This window comes from Lycium barbarum, chromosome 10 (assembly GCF_019175385.1).
Source record: "Lycium barbarum isolate Lr01 chromosome 10, ASM1917538v2, whole genome shotgun sequence".
Classification (NCBI taxonomy): Eukaryota; Viridiplantae; Streptophyta; class Magnoliopsida; order Solanales; family Solanaceae; genus Lycium; species Lycium barbarum.
Window position 1 is genome coordinate 41,186,985 of NC_083346.1, and position 9,053 is coordinate 41,196,037.

General features: G+C 36.3%; 1 long non-coding RNA gene across 1 annotated transcript; it reads right to left on the reverse strand.

The window, feature by feature from the left end:
- Positions 1 to 1,344: 1,344 nt before the first annotated feature.
- Positions 1,345 to 8,191, reverse strand: LOC132615798 (uncharacterized). Its single transcript, XR_009572848.1, has 2 exons — positions 7,930 to 8,191; positions 1,345 to 1,695 (listed from the first exon to the last, which is right to left on the reverse strand). It is a non-coding gene; the product is annotated as an uncharacterized LOC132615798 (long non-coding RNA).
- Positions 8,192 to 9,053: the final 862 nt, after the last annotated feature.

The window sequence follows — 9,053 nt, forward strand, 5'->3', positions numbered from 1 at the left end:
CCCCAATTTCTCCGGTTTCGCGAAATTGTGTTCTTTTCGATTCGTTTGACCTCCAATCCTTATGGAAGCTTCTTGGAACTTGTATAAAACTTCATTAACCATATAAGGGACCCTATATATCCCTCTCAAGTAATTTTAAGAAATGTATAACTCAAATGCTACGAAATCTACCCAAAACGTGACTCAAACTCCAATTTCTCCAACGAACTTACTTCCACAGCTTCATATGACTCTGAAACCTTAGGGTATACACCTAAAATTATAAAATACCCTTCCTAATCTTATAAGGGATTTATGTCCACTTTAGGCTTGCGTTATTTCACTCATGATGCAAACGATACGAAATTTCCCAAGTTGTAACATTCCTCCCCCGTAAGAACATTCGTCCTTGACTGTTTGACGCCTAGAGATTCTACAAGAATTTCTCCTGAGTTTCCCCAGTAAATACGCCACTACCATTATTTCACAACAACCTAAGATATACAATGCCTCACAGGGCTACAAAAACAACAACAATAATGGCCACACACGACCACGAAATCATCAAAGAGAGCATTTCATACCTGGAGACAATTGTGCCTCTGTATGAATTTCATTTGGGAGTGGAAAAAAATGTGGGTATCTGAACTTCATATCTTCCTCAGCTTCCCAAGTCATCTCTTCCCTATTATTGTTTCTCCATAAACTTTAACTGAAGCTACATCTTTGGTTCTGAGCCTCCGATCTTGCCTATCTAGAATCACTACAAGAAAAACGGCCTTTAAGGAAGGGAAATCTGGTTCCTAAAAGTCCAAATCTGGTCCTAAAAGGGAAACTATGACGGGAAATTACTGGTCGCCACCTGTCGTAATAGCCTCCGCCGCTAAAGGCCAACAGCGACGGGTTCAAAAATCTGGTCGCAAAATTTTTTTTGGGACGGGGTATATATCTCGTCGTTAAAACCTTTTAGAGACTACATATCTCGTCCATAATGGATAATTAATATCAGGGGAAATAAATATTTCCTAGTCGTTAAACCTTTTTAGCGACCAGCCTTTACTAGTCCTAGATTATCTTTAGAGACAAGCATTGCTGGTCCTTATTTAGCTTATTGTACTACTTATAACGACCATATTTCTGGTCTCTTGCTAACCAAATCTAGTCCCTAAAGCTCGATATCCAAAAAAAATAATTTTATCAATAAATATCAAATTGCTATTGAAAAATGTAGATATAAAAAGCTTATATGTATATATATATATATATATATATATATATATATATATATATATAGAGAGAGAGAGAGAGAGAGAGAGAGAGAGAGAGAGAGAGAGAGAGCGAGAGAGAGAGAGAGAGAGAGAGAGAGAGTGAGAGGAAGAGAGTTATATTAATTACAATAAAATGGTTAACATCCCATGATGTTAGTTTCAATATTTGCTCGACACCTTAACAAAAAAACATTGCTAACAACCCAAGCTAGACTATGATACCGAGTTCTACATAACATTCCTAGCAAAATAATAATGAGTTCGTGCATCTGCTAAACTTGCATCTTGACTTGTAACTTTAATCTTCAAAACATGTAAGTACAAAATTTTGAAAAGACTGAATAACTATTAGTAAGATAATATGTAAATGTTATACTAGTAGTGGTTATACCGCTTACCCCAAAATCAATCTCAATTCATTAGGTGTAATCCAACAGCATCATCAAGCCTGCATGAGTATAAGAAAAATTAATTAGAAAAGCTTCGGGATGCATTAACCAAGAATCCAAAATCTATTTCAAAAATGCAACTAAAACTACAATTGTGTCTCATATTTCTATATCTTGCATCTTCCTCTATCGTACAAACTAGAAGTCATTTATTTTCCATCTCCTAACTTATAAAATGCTTGTAGAATTTTCATTGGAACCTCAATGCATTTATTTTGCTAAACTTCATTAATTAGATGATAGTCATACAAGTTTCCGAGAGGAGCACTTCAAGAACATTAATCTATCATTCTGCATAACCTTTATATGCTCTTTGTGGAAATTTCATCCCAATTCTCAAAGTATTTGAACTGAAGGCGTCGTTTCCTATTTAAAGAGAAACATGGTACCGGACTTCTCTTAATTTCTATAGATTACAGTGGAGAAGTTAGAAATATAAGTACTCGCTGCTATTCTTCATCTAATATATGTTCCCAACTAAAAACAAATCATAGAATGTAAATGTTAATTCTTTTATACTCCCACTAAAGTATCTGATAAAGCAAGGAGAATACAAACCAAGTAAGACTGTGAAATCTGTCTGGTACCAAACAAGGGATCACAAATTGGAAACACATAAAAAGGCAACAACATTTAACAGTAATAAGACTTTTCCATTTGATAGAAATTGTTCTTTTATCTATCTTCAATAAAGCTTTTTCCATCATCACAACAACAATTGCACTTTCCATCTATATATAAAAGAATAAAGGAGCTCTGAACCTAAAGATGCAGCAAATACAAACCATACAGAGAAGGCTATGAGTCTTCTTCAAAATTGTTTAAATCAGGAAAATTATTTATTTTGCATTGTAAAGCTATAACAGACTTAATAAAAAATCCTCAGTACTTCTATATGCACTTCCTAATTGTGCATACATGAATTTAAGGCATCAACTACTTAGATTAAAGATAAGATATTTAATACAGCCCAAACCATGACCAGTAATCGCAAATAAGCTAAAAAAAAATCGGTATGCTTGAGAAACGAGGTGAAAAACAAAAAATGACAAAGGCACATGTCAAACCTATCATGAAGCAACAACAGTCAATAGTTAAAAATGTTGCATCAGTCCTATCTGGTGCACATCAGGAAAATAAGAGTGTTGATAAGAAACTTGCTAGTGAGCAAGGTGTGCAGCTTGACTCTACTTCAAACACAAAGAAGCAAAATCAGGTGGTGAAGAGTGCTACCAAAAAGCAGAACCAGGTTTCACAAGGTACAAGAATTAAGCAGAACCAGGTGGTGCAAATTGATCCTCAAGTTAATCCAAAAAAGCACAACCAGGTTTCAGTTCCAAATTCCCAAAGAAATTTACAAGTTGCAGTACCAGATATTGAAGAAACTAGAAATGACATAGATGAGGAGTCAACTGCACAGAATTTCTTTAATGCAGCAAGGGAAGGGGATTTATCTCCTAAACAGCTGGAAAACGTTGTGGGGAAAATAAATCAAAAACTCATGGTAGAAATCATAGTTGGGATGATAAAGTGCCTGATCAATTTGTTCTAAGACAAATACCAATGAGACAAGCAAAACAAAAAGTGGCAGGCCCTATCACATCAACTAAGTCCACAAAATCCAAGTAAAATTGATGATGGATGCTAGTTTTGCGAAGTGGAGGAGGTTGTACTATCATACTCAAGTCCTTAGGGAGGAGAGGATGGTTGTATTTGTTTCAGATAACCTTGTTTTCTGGTTTACAGGTTGCAGTTTCACTATGGTGTTGATTGGATCTTGTTTTACATGGAATACCAAGCCTACTGGTCTCATAAACTTAAGTGCAGCAGTTTGCGCCAATTATATATCCTACCCTATGTGGAAATGATTTGGTACAAATTGGCATCATGGTTACTTGTTTCTACTATCCCATAGATTCTCTTTGCTTAGTAAATGAAATGGGATGGTTCTATATAGTAACTCACAAAGTATATATGGTTCTAGGACATTTGGTTGTTTCTGGTGTCATTGATCTTATGCACATAGGATATGTTATAGCCCGTACTTTGTACGTTCGGATATTTCGAGGTAGTCGTGGTACGTTGAAGGCAAGACCATTTTCAAAATTATTTTAATGTACAAGTTGGTGTGAATATTATTTATGAATATTATTAGTATGGAAATATTGAGAAAGGCTAAGGGTAAAAAGGGAAATTCGCAAAATGGTTCATGGTAATATTGTGGAAAGGCTAAGGGCAAAATGGGAATTTCACAAAGTTCAAGAAAGTTCAAGAAAAGGCCATCTTGGTCGTGTAGTGTGTGTGTGTGCATGTGGGACCCACCCCTTTTGTTGGACAAATTAATTCAAGCCAAGAAGGAGGACATGTGGCCACTTGGTATAGGTAGTAACTAAATATATATAAGTGAGAGATGGCTAATTATTCATCATCTCAATTGAATAAACAAGAAAGAAAGGAAAAAAAAAATGAGGGGGTATTCGGCCAAGGGTGGCCGAACCTAGCCATGGAGAAAGGTTGATCAAAAAATAATTTTCTCCTAGTATTCCAACCAATTGGAACGTTCTCTTTAACGTGGAATGATTGTTGGAGCAAGCAAAGCATTTGTTTGGGTAACTCATGAACCCTAGCCAAGTTGAGAGGTCAAGGGGTAAAGGTAAGATTTAATCTCTTTTTCTATGTGTTAGAAATGGTTTGTGAGTGTTGCAGTATGTGGAAATGGATGAAACTTATGAAATATGCATGTATTTGTTGTGGCCGAATAGGGGTGGTAATTGTGTAGATATGATGAATTGATTTTATTTGGTATTTTGATTGTTATAGATGTGGATTCCATGATGAAAATGAAGGTTTGATGGGTTGAAATGAATTTGTAATCGTTATGGGATTGTTGAAGAAGATAATGTGACCCTAGAATGGTTTCTTACATTTGTATGAATGATATTGCTAAAGTATAGATTGTTGGTGTAGTTTGTGAATTTGGAAGAAAGGAAATGTGTTGTTAGTGTTCTTGTGGAATTTGGAAGAATTCGGTGAAGTAGTATGATGGTTGGGTTAATGGATTATTATGTGAATTGTTTAAAGTACTCTTGAACCATGTTAGAATGATTTCGAATTAATACTTGAATGTAGGATCGTTGGTGTTAACTTGAATATATGTGATCGAGTTTAGCATAAATGAAATGCCGTTAAATCGTGTGATAAGAGTTGTTAACGTTAGAATATATTTTGGATTAATTGTTGAATTTGTTGGTATGATTGTTGGTATTATTGTTAATAATTTGGCCGAGTTGAATTCTCGTGTTTGTTGTTGTTGAATTGGCTGAGCTAGATTCTCGGGGATGTTGTATTCACAGGGGAGATGCTGCCGAAATTTCGGTAGACTATAAATGAATTCATTGGAAAGACGAAGACGAGTATATGTCGATAAATCTAATGATTATGTCAATTCTCTTGAATGTAGATTAGCAAGTTTGGACAGATAAGCCTAGCTAGTTGGTCGTGGGACAGGTATGTAAGGCTTACCCTTTCTTTCTTTTGGCATGATCTTTGTGAAAACAATATGATAAAGCATGTGTATGATTTCAAAGAAACTCCCATTCTTAGAGCCACTAGGATGGCTAACGTTCTTGATTTCCATAAGCTGTTTCATATGATTTTGATACGTATCCATGATGGTCTGAAGTTCTATTTGATATGCTTCCGAATTGGTATTCGAGAGACAAGTGGTATGGCTAATGTCTTGATTGTCAAATGATAACACGTTTGAGCATTCCATTGAGTCTGTGATCTATTTTGATACGTACATATGCTTCCAAAAGCTCTATCCGATTTGATCCATAATGATATCCGAAAGGTACTTGACATGCTTATGGCTTTGATTTTCCGAAAATGGCTTATGAAACGCTTGTAGAACGTTCTGTACTTCAAACGCTCATAACTTTCTTATACTAAGTCGGATTGATCTGAAACTTGTTCTGAGCCTTCAGGTGTCGGTAAGTATACTTATCTATCGAGTCTTGATTTGTATGCATTTAGTTTCTCACTACTCTGCTCGTGCACGCCTTAATATGTCTATTCACCGAGTCCCGGGCCGGGTATGTTCTCGTGCGCACTCCATTGCATTGTTCACTGAGTCCCTTAATGGGCCGGGTACGGTATATGTATATGATGATGTGATATGATGATGATGATGATGTGTTATGGTGGCCAGGAGGGCATATGATGATTTGATTCACCGAGTCCCTCACTAGAGGGCCGGGTACGGTAGGTATATGATATATGATGTTCACATGCATGATTCTATTCACCGAGTCCCTTAATGGGCCGGGTACTGTATGACTTCATTCACCGAGTCCCTCACTAGAGGGCCGGGTACGGTATATATATATGTATATGTATATGTATGCATAATGATATGAAAGTATGATGATATGATCTTATCCACCGAGTCCCATAACGGGCCGGGTACGCCATGTGATAACGATATGCATGATAAATGTTTTGGATGCAAGAGTTTTGGTATTCTGGGTATTGTATAAGTTTCTGCACCCCTTATGTCGGTTATGATTCTTTTACTGTGATTCTTGCCTTACATGCTCAGTACATTTTCCGTACTGACCCCCTTTCTTCGGGGGTTGCGTTTCATGCCATGCAGGTACACCCAGATGAGCTGAAGCCATTATAGAAGATGTTCCAGCGGAGTTGGCAAAACTCCACTTGTTTCTGGAGTGCTGCCGAGTCAGAGTATGTGTGCTATGATGTCGGATTAATGCTAGAGACTTTGCAGACAGAGTCGTGGGTATTGGTTGTCAGTTCTGTAAGCGGCTCCATCAGCCGATGTGTCATTTGTGTTATGATATAAATTCTATATGATTATGAATTTTGGTTTGGTTTGAGAATAATGGAAAGAACATTCTAAAAGTATTACTATGTATTTCATTCTATTTGATTTAAAAGTCCGAAAAGAGTATGTATGTGTTAAGAGTCAAAGGATTCGCTCGGCCCTAAGTAAGGGTCGGGTGCCCATCACACCCTAGGTAGATTAGGGTGTGACAGGATATGATTTGATTAATCACTGGTTGTCCTTGTTTCATCTCTTTGATTCATTTTACAGTGGAAAGGATGAGAGTCTAGTGGAAAATTTCTTTGATACTAATACTTGTACTGCTAATGAGCAAATGGACTTTATGAGGTGGACTTTAGATGTCTGGTTTGTTTGCAGGAGATGCTGCACATATGATATTTTGCTGGGGTGCAGAAATTTCAAGGTTTATAGAGAAGAGTTTGTGACTCAAGTGTGGATGCTGGTTGCTGTTTTCTGTAAAAACACCGGCAATATGTACTTTATATGCATCATTGCTGGAAATAATCAGATGCTTATTTGGAGGAGAATGACAGTTGGTTCTGGTGTTGTGCAATGGAAAAGTGCAGTAGCTCTTTGTTGCCATCATGCTCCAATCCTTTGGGAGGAGAGTATGATGGTAACTATTTTAACTAACATTGTTTGCTTTTTTGCAGGGATCACATGTACCAAAAGATCAAGGAATACTGTTGCAATTGTTATCAATGGTCTTATTTATCTAGGAAAGTATTTGGTGAAAGTCTGTTTCAAATTAGATCTAACACTACAAGCTACTGATCCTACTCAGAGAGGAAATGATATAGCACGCACTGGAACTATGGTGCAGATGGAAACAAATGAAACTAGAAAATCAACAAGCTTTTACTGGTTTTTTAAGTGTGCAGGTTTGGTTATAAGATATGCAGTCTGCAGTTTTACAAAAATCTGTGTGGAGGCTATAAAAAAAGATAAGGTTTCACAACAACTTTGCAGAGTTTGAGATGGTGTGCTGCAATTCTGATTTCATATGGACAGTTATGGATAATGTTTGTGTTACTGATCCTATTCCAATAGGAAATGATTTGACACAACATGGCATAACAAGGAGATGATGACGACAGCATTTGAGAATTCCACTAATTCCCCCCAAAAAAAGGACTTTTCAGGAATATGTTCCAATAATTCCACTAACTAGATTTTTCCATCCTTTTCTTTTCTGTTTTTGAGAAGTACATTTTGGATTCTACTGCCCAAAACATCAATTAGAGTAGGCTCATAACTTTCTAGCAAACACCATACATAAGTCAAGCAACTACTAGAATCAGTGTAAGATAGAAATTGGCTATACGCAAATCAACAAATAAAATAAAAAGTCGAGTGTAGTATTACTAACTTGGTTAGCAGACAAAATCAGTGGTCATTCGGATGAAACGGGCGATGTCGTAGGCGGGACAAATGATCGTTGAGCAGCAAATAATTCTTTCATTTTCTTAATTTCTTTCATCTCATCTTCTAAGGCAGACAAGCGATCATTCAAGGACTTGTTTGTCTCATTCAAGGATTTGTTTTCCTCTTGAGTCGAACGTAGCGCAAACAATAATTCAACCTTTGAAGAAGTTCCACCTTTCAAGTCTTTCACCTTTACTCCACGCCCAAATCCAAATACATGGCTACGAGTTTGAGGTCCACATCTACAATCTCTATACTAGATAGAGAGGGCTCCAATTGAACCATTTCTTTGATCTGAGCCTACAAAACATATAAAAGAAGATTTTCTATCAGAACTATAATACTTTCAAGTAATTTACATGTTCAATGTACCAAACATACATGTTTTTCAATTACTTCAGGTTCAACAAGCTTGTTATCTTTCTTACGAGTCTCAAAGAAAATAGTACCCAAATCTGGCGGATTGCCGCATATCCCGCCCTTTATATCAAAAGCAAACATGTCAAGTAACTCCTCATAAATATTTCCTTTAGGAAAATATAGATTTTATGATAATACCTTTTGATAAATAACCTCTCGAATAGGCTTACTACCAATATGATGAGGCATTTTCAACTTAGCTCGATTTGCTGAATTCCTATTGCTTCTTGCCTACATTTGTGAAATAGTTAAGCTTAAATGTAATAATAATAATAATTGATTTACATAAAATTAAACAGTATACATAAGTTATTTTCCAAGTATAGTGGAAAAAAGATATCTGGTGCAAGAGAGGGGAATCATGCTGCGGATGGTTTGGCGAAATAGACTAGTAAATCACTAGGCATACCTGAAAACTTTCTGAAGTAAAATGTTCTTTTACTAACCACTCCCAATCTTTCTTGTCTACTCCGTTTGGAAAATAAATCATGTCATCAAATAACAATGTAATACTATATAAAGAGATACTTCACCTCATCAGTTCTTTTTCGTTTCTTTTAAGAAGGATTTCCTAAGTCTATAATAACATCATCCATTTGTTTCACAATCTCATTGGAATCACGAGGTTGAGTCTTCCTCACTACATGC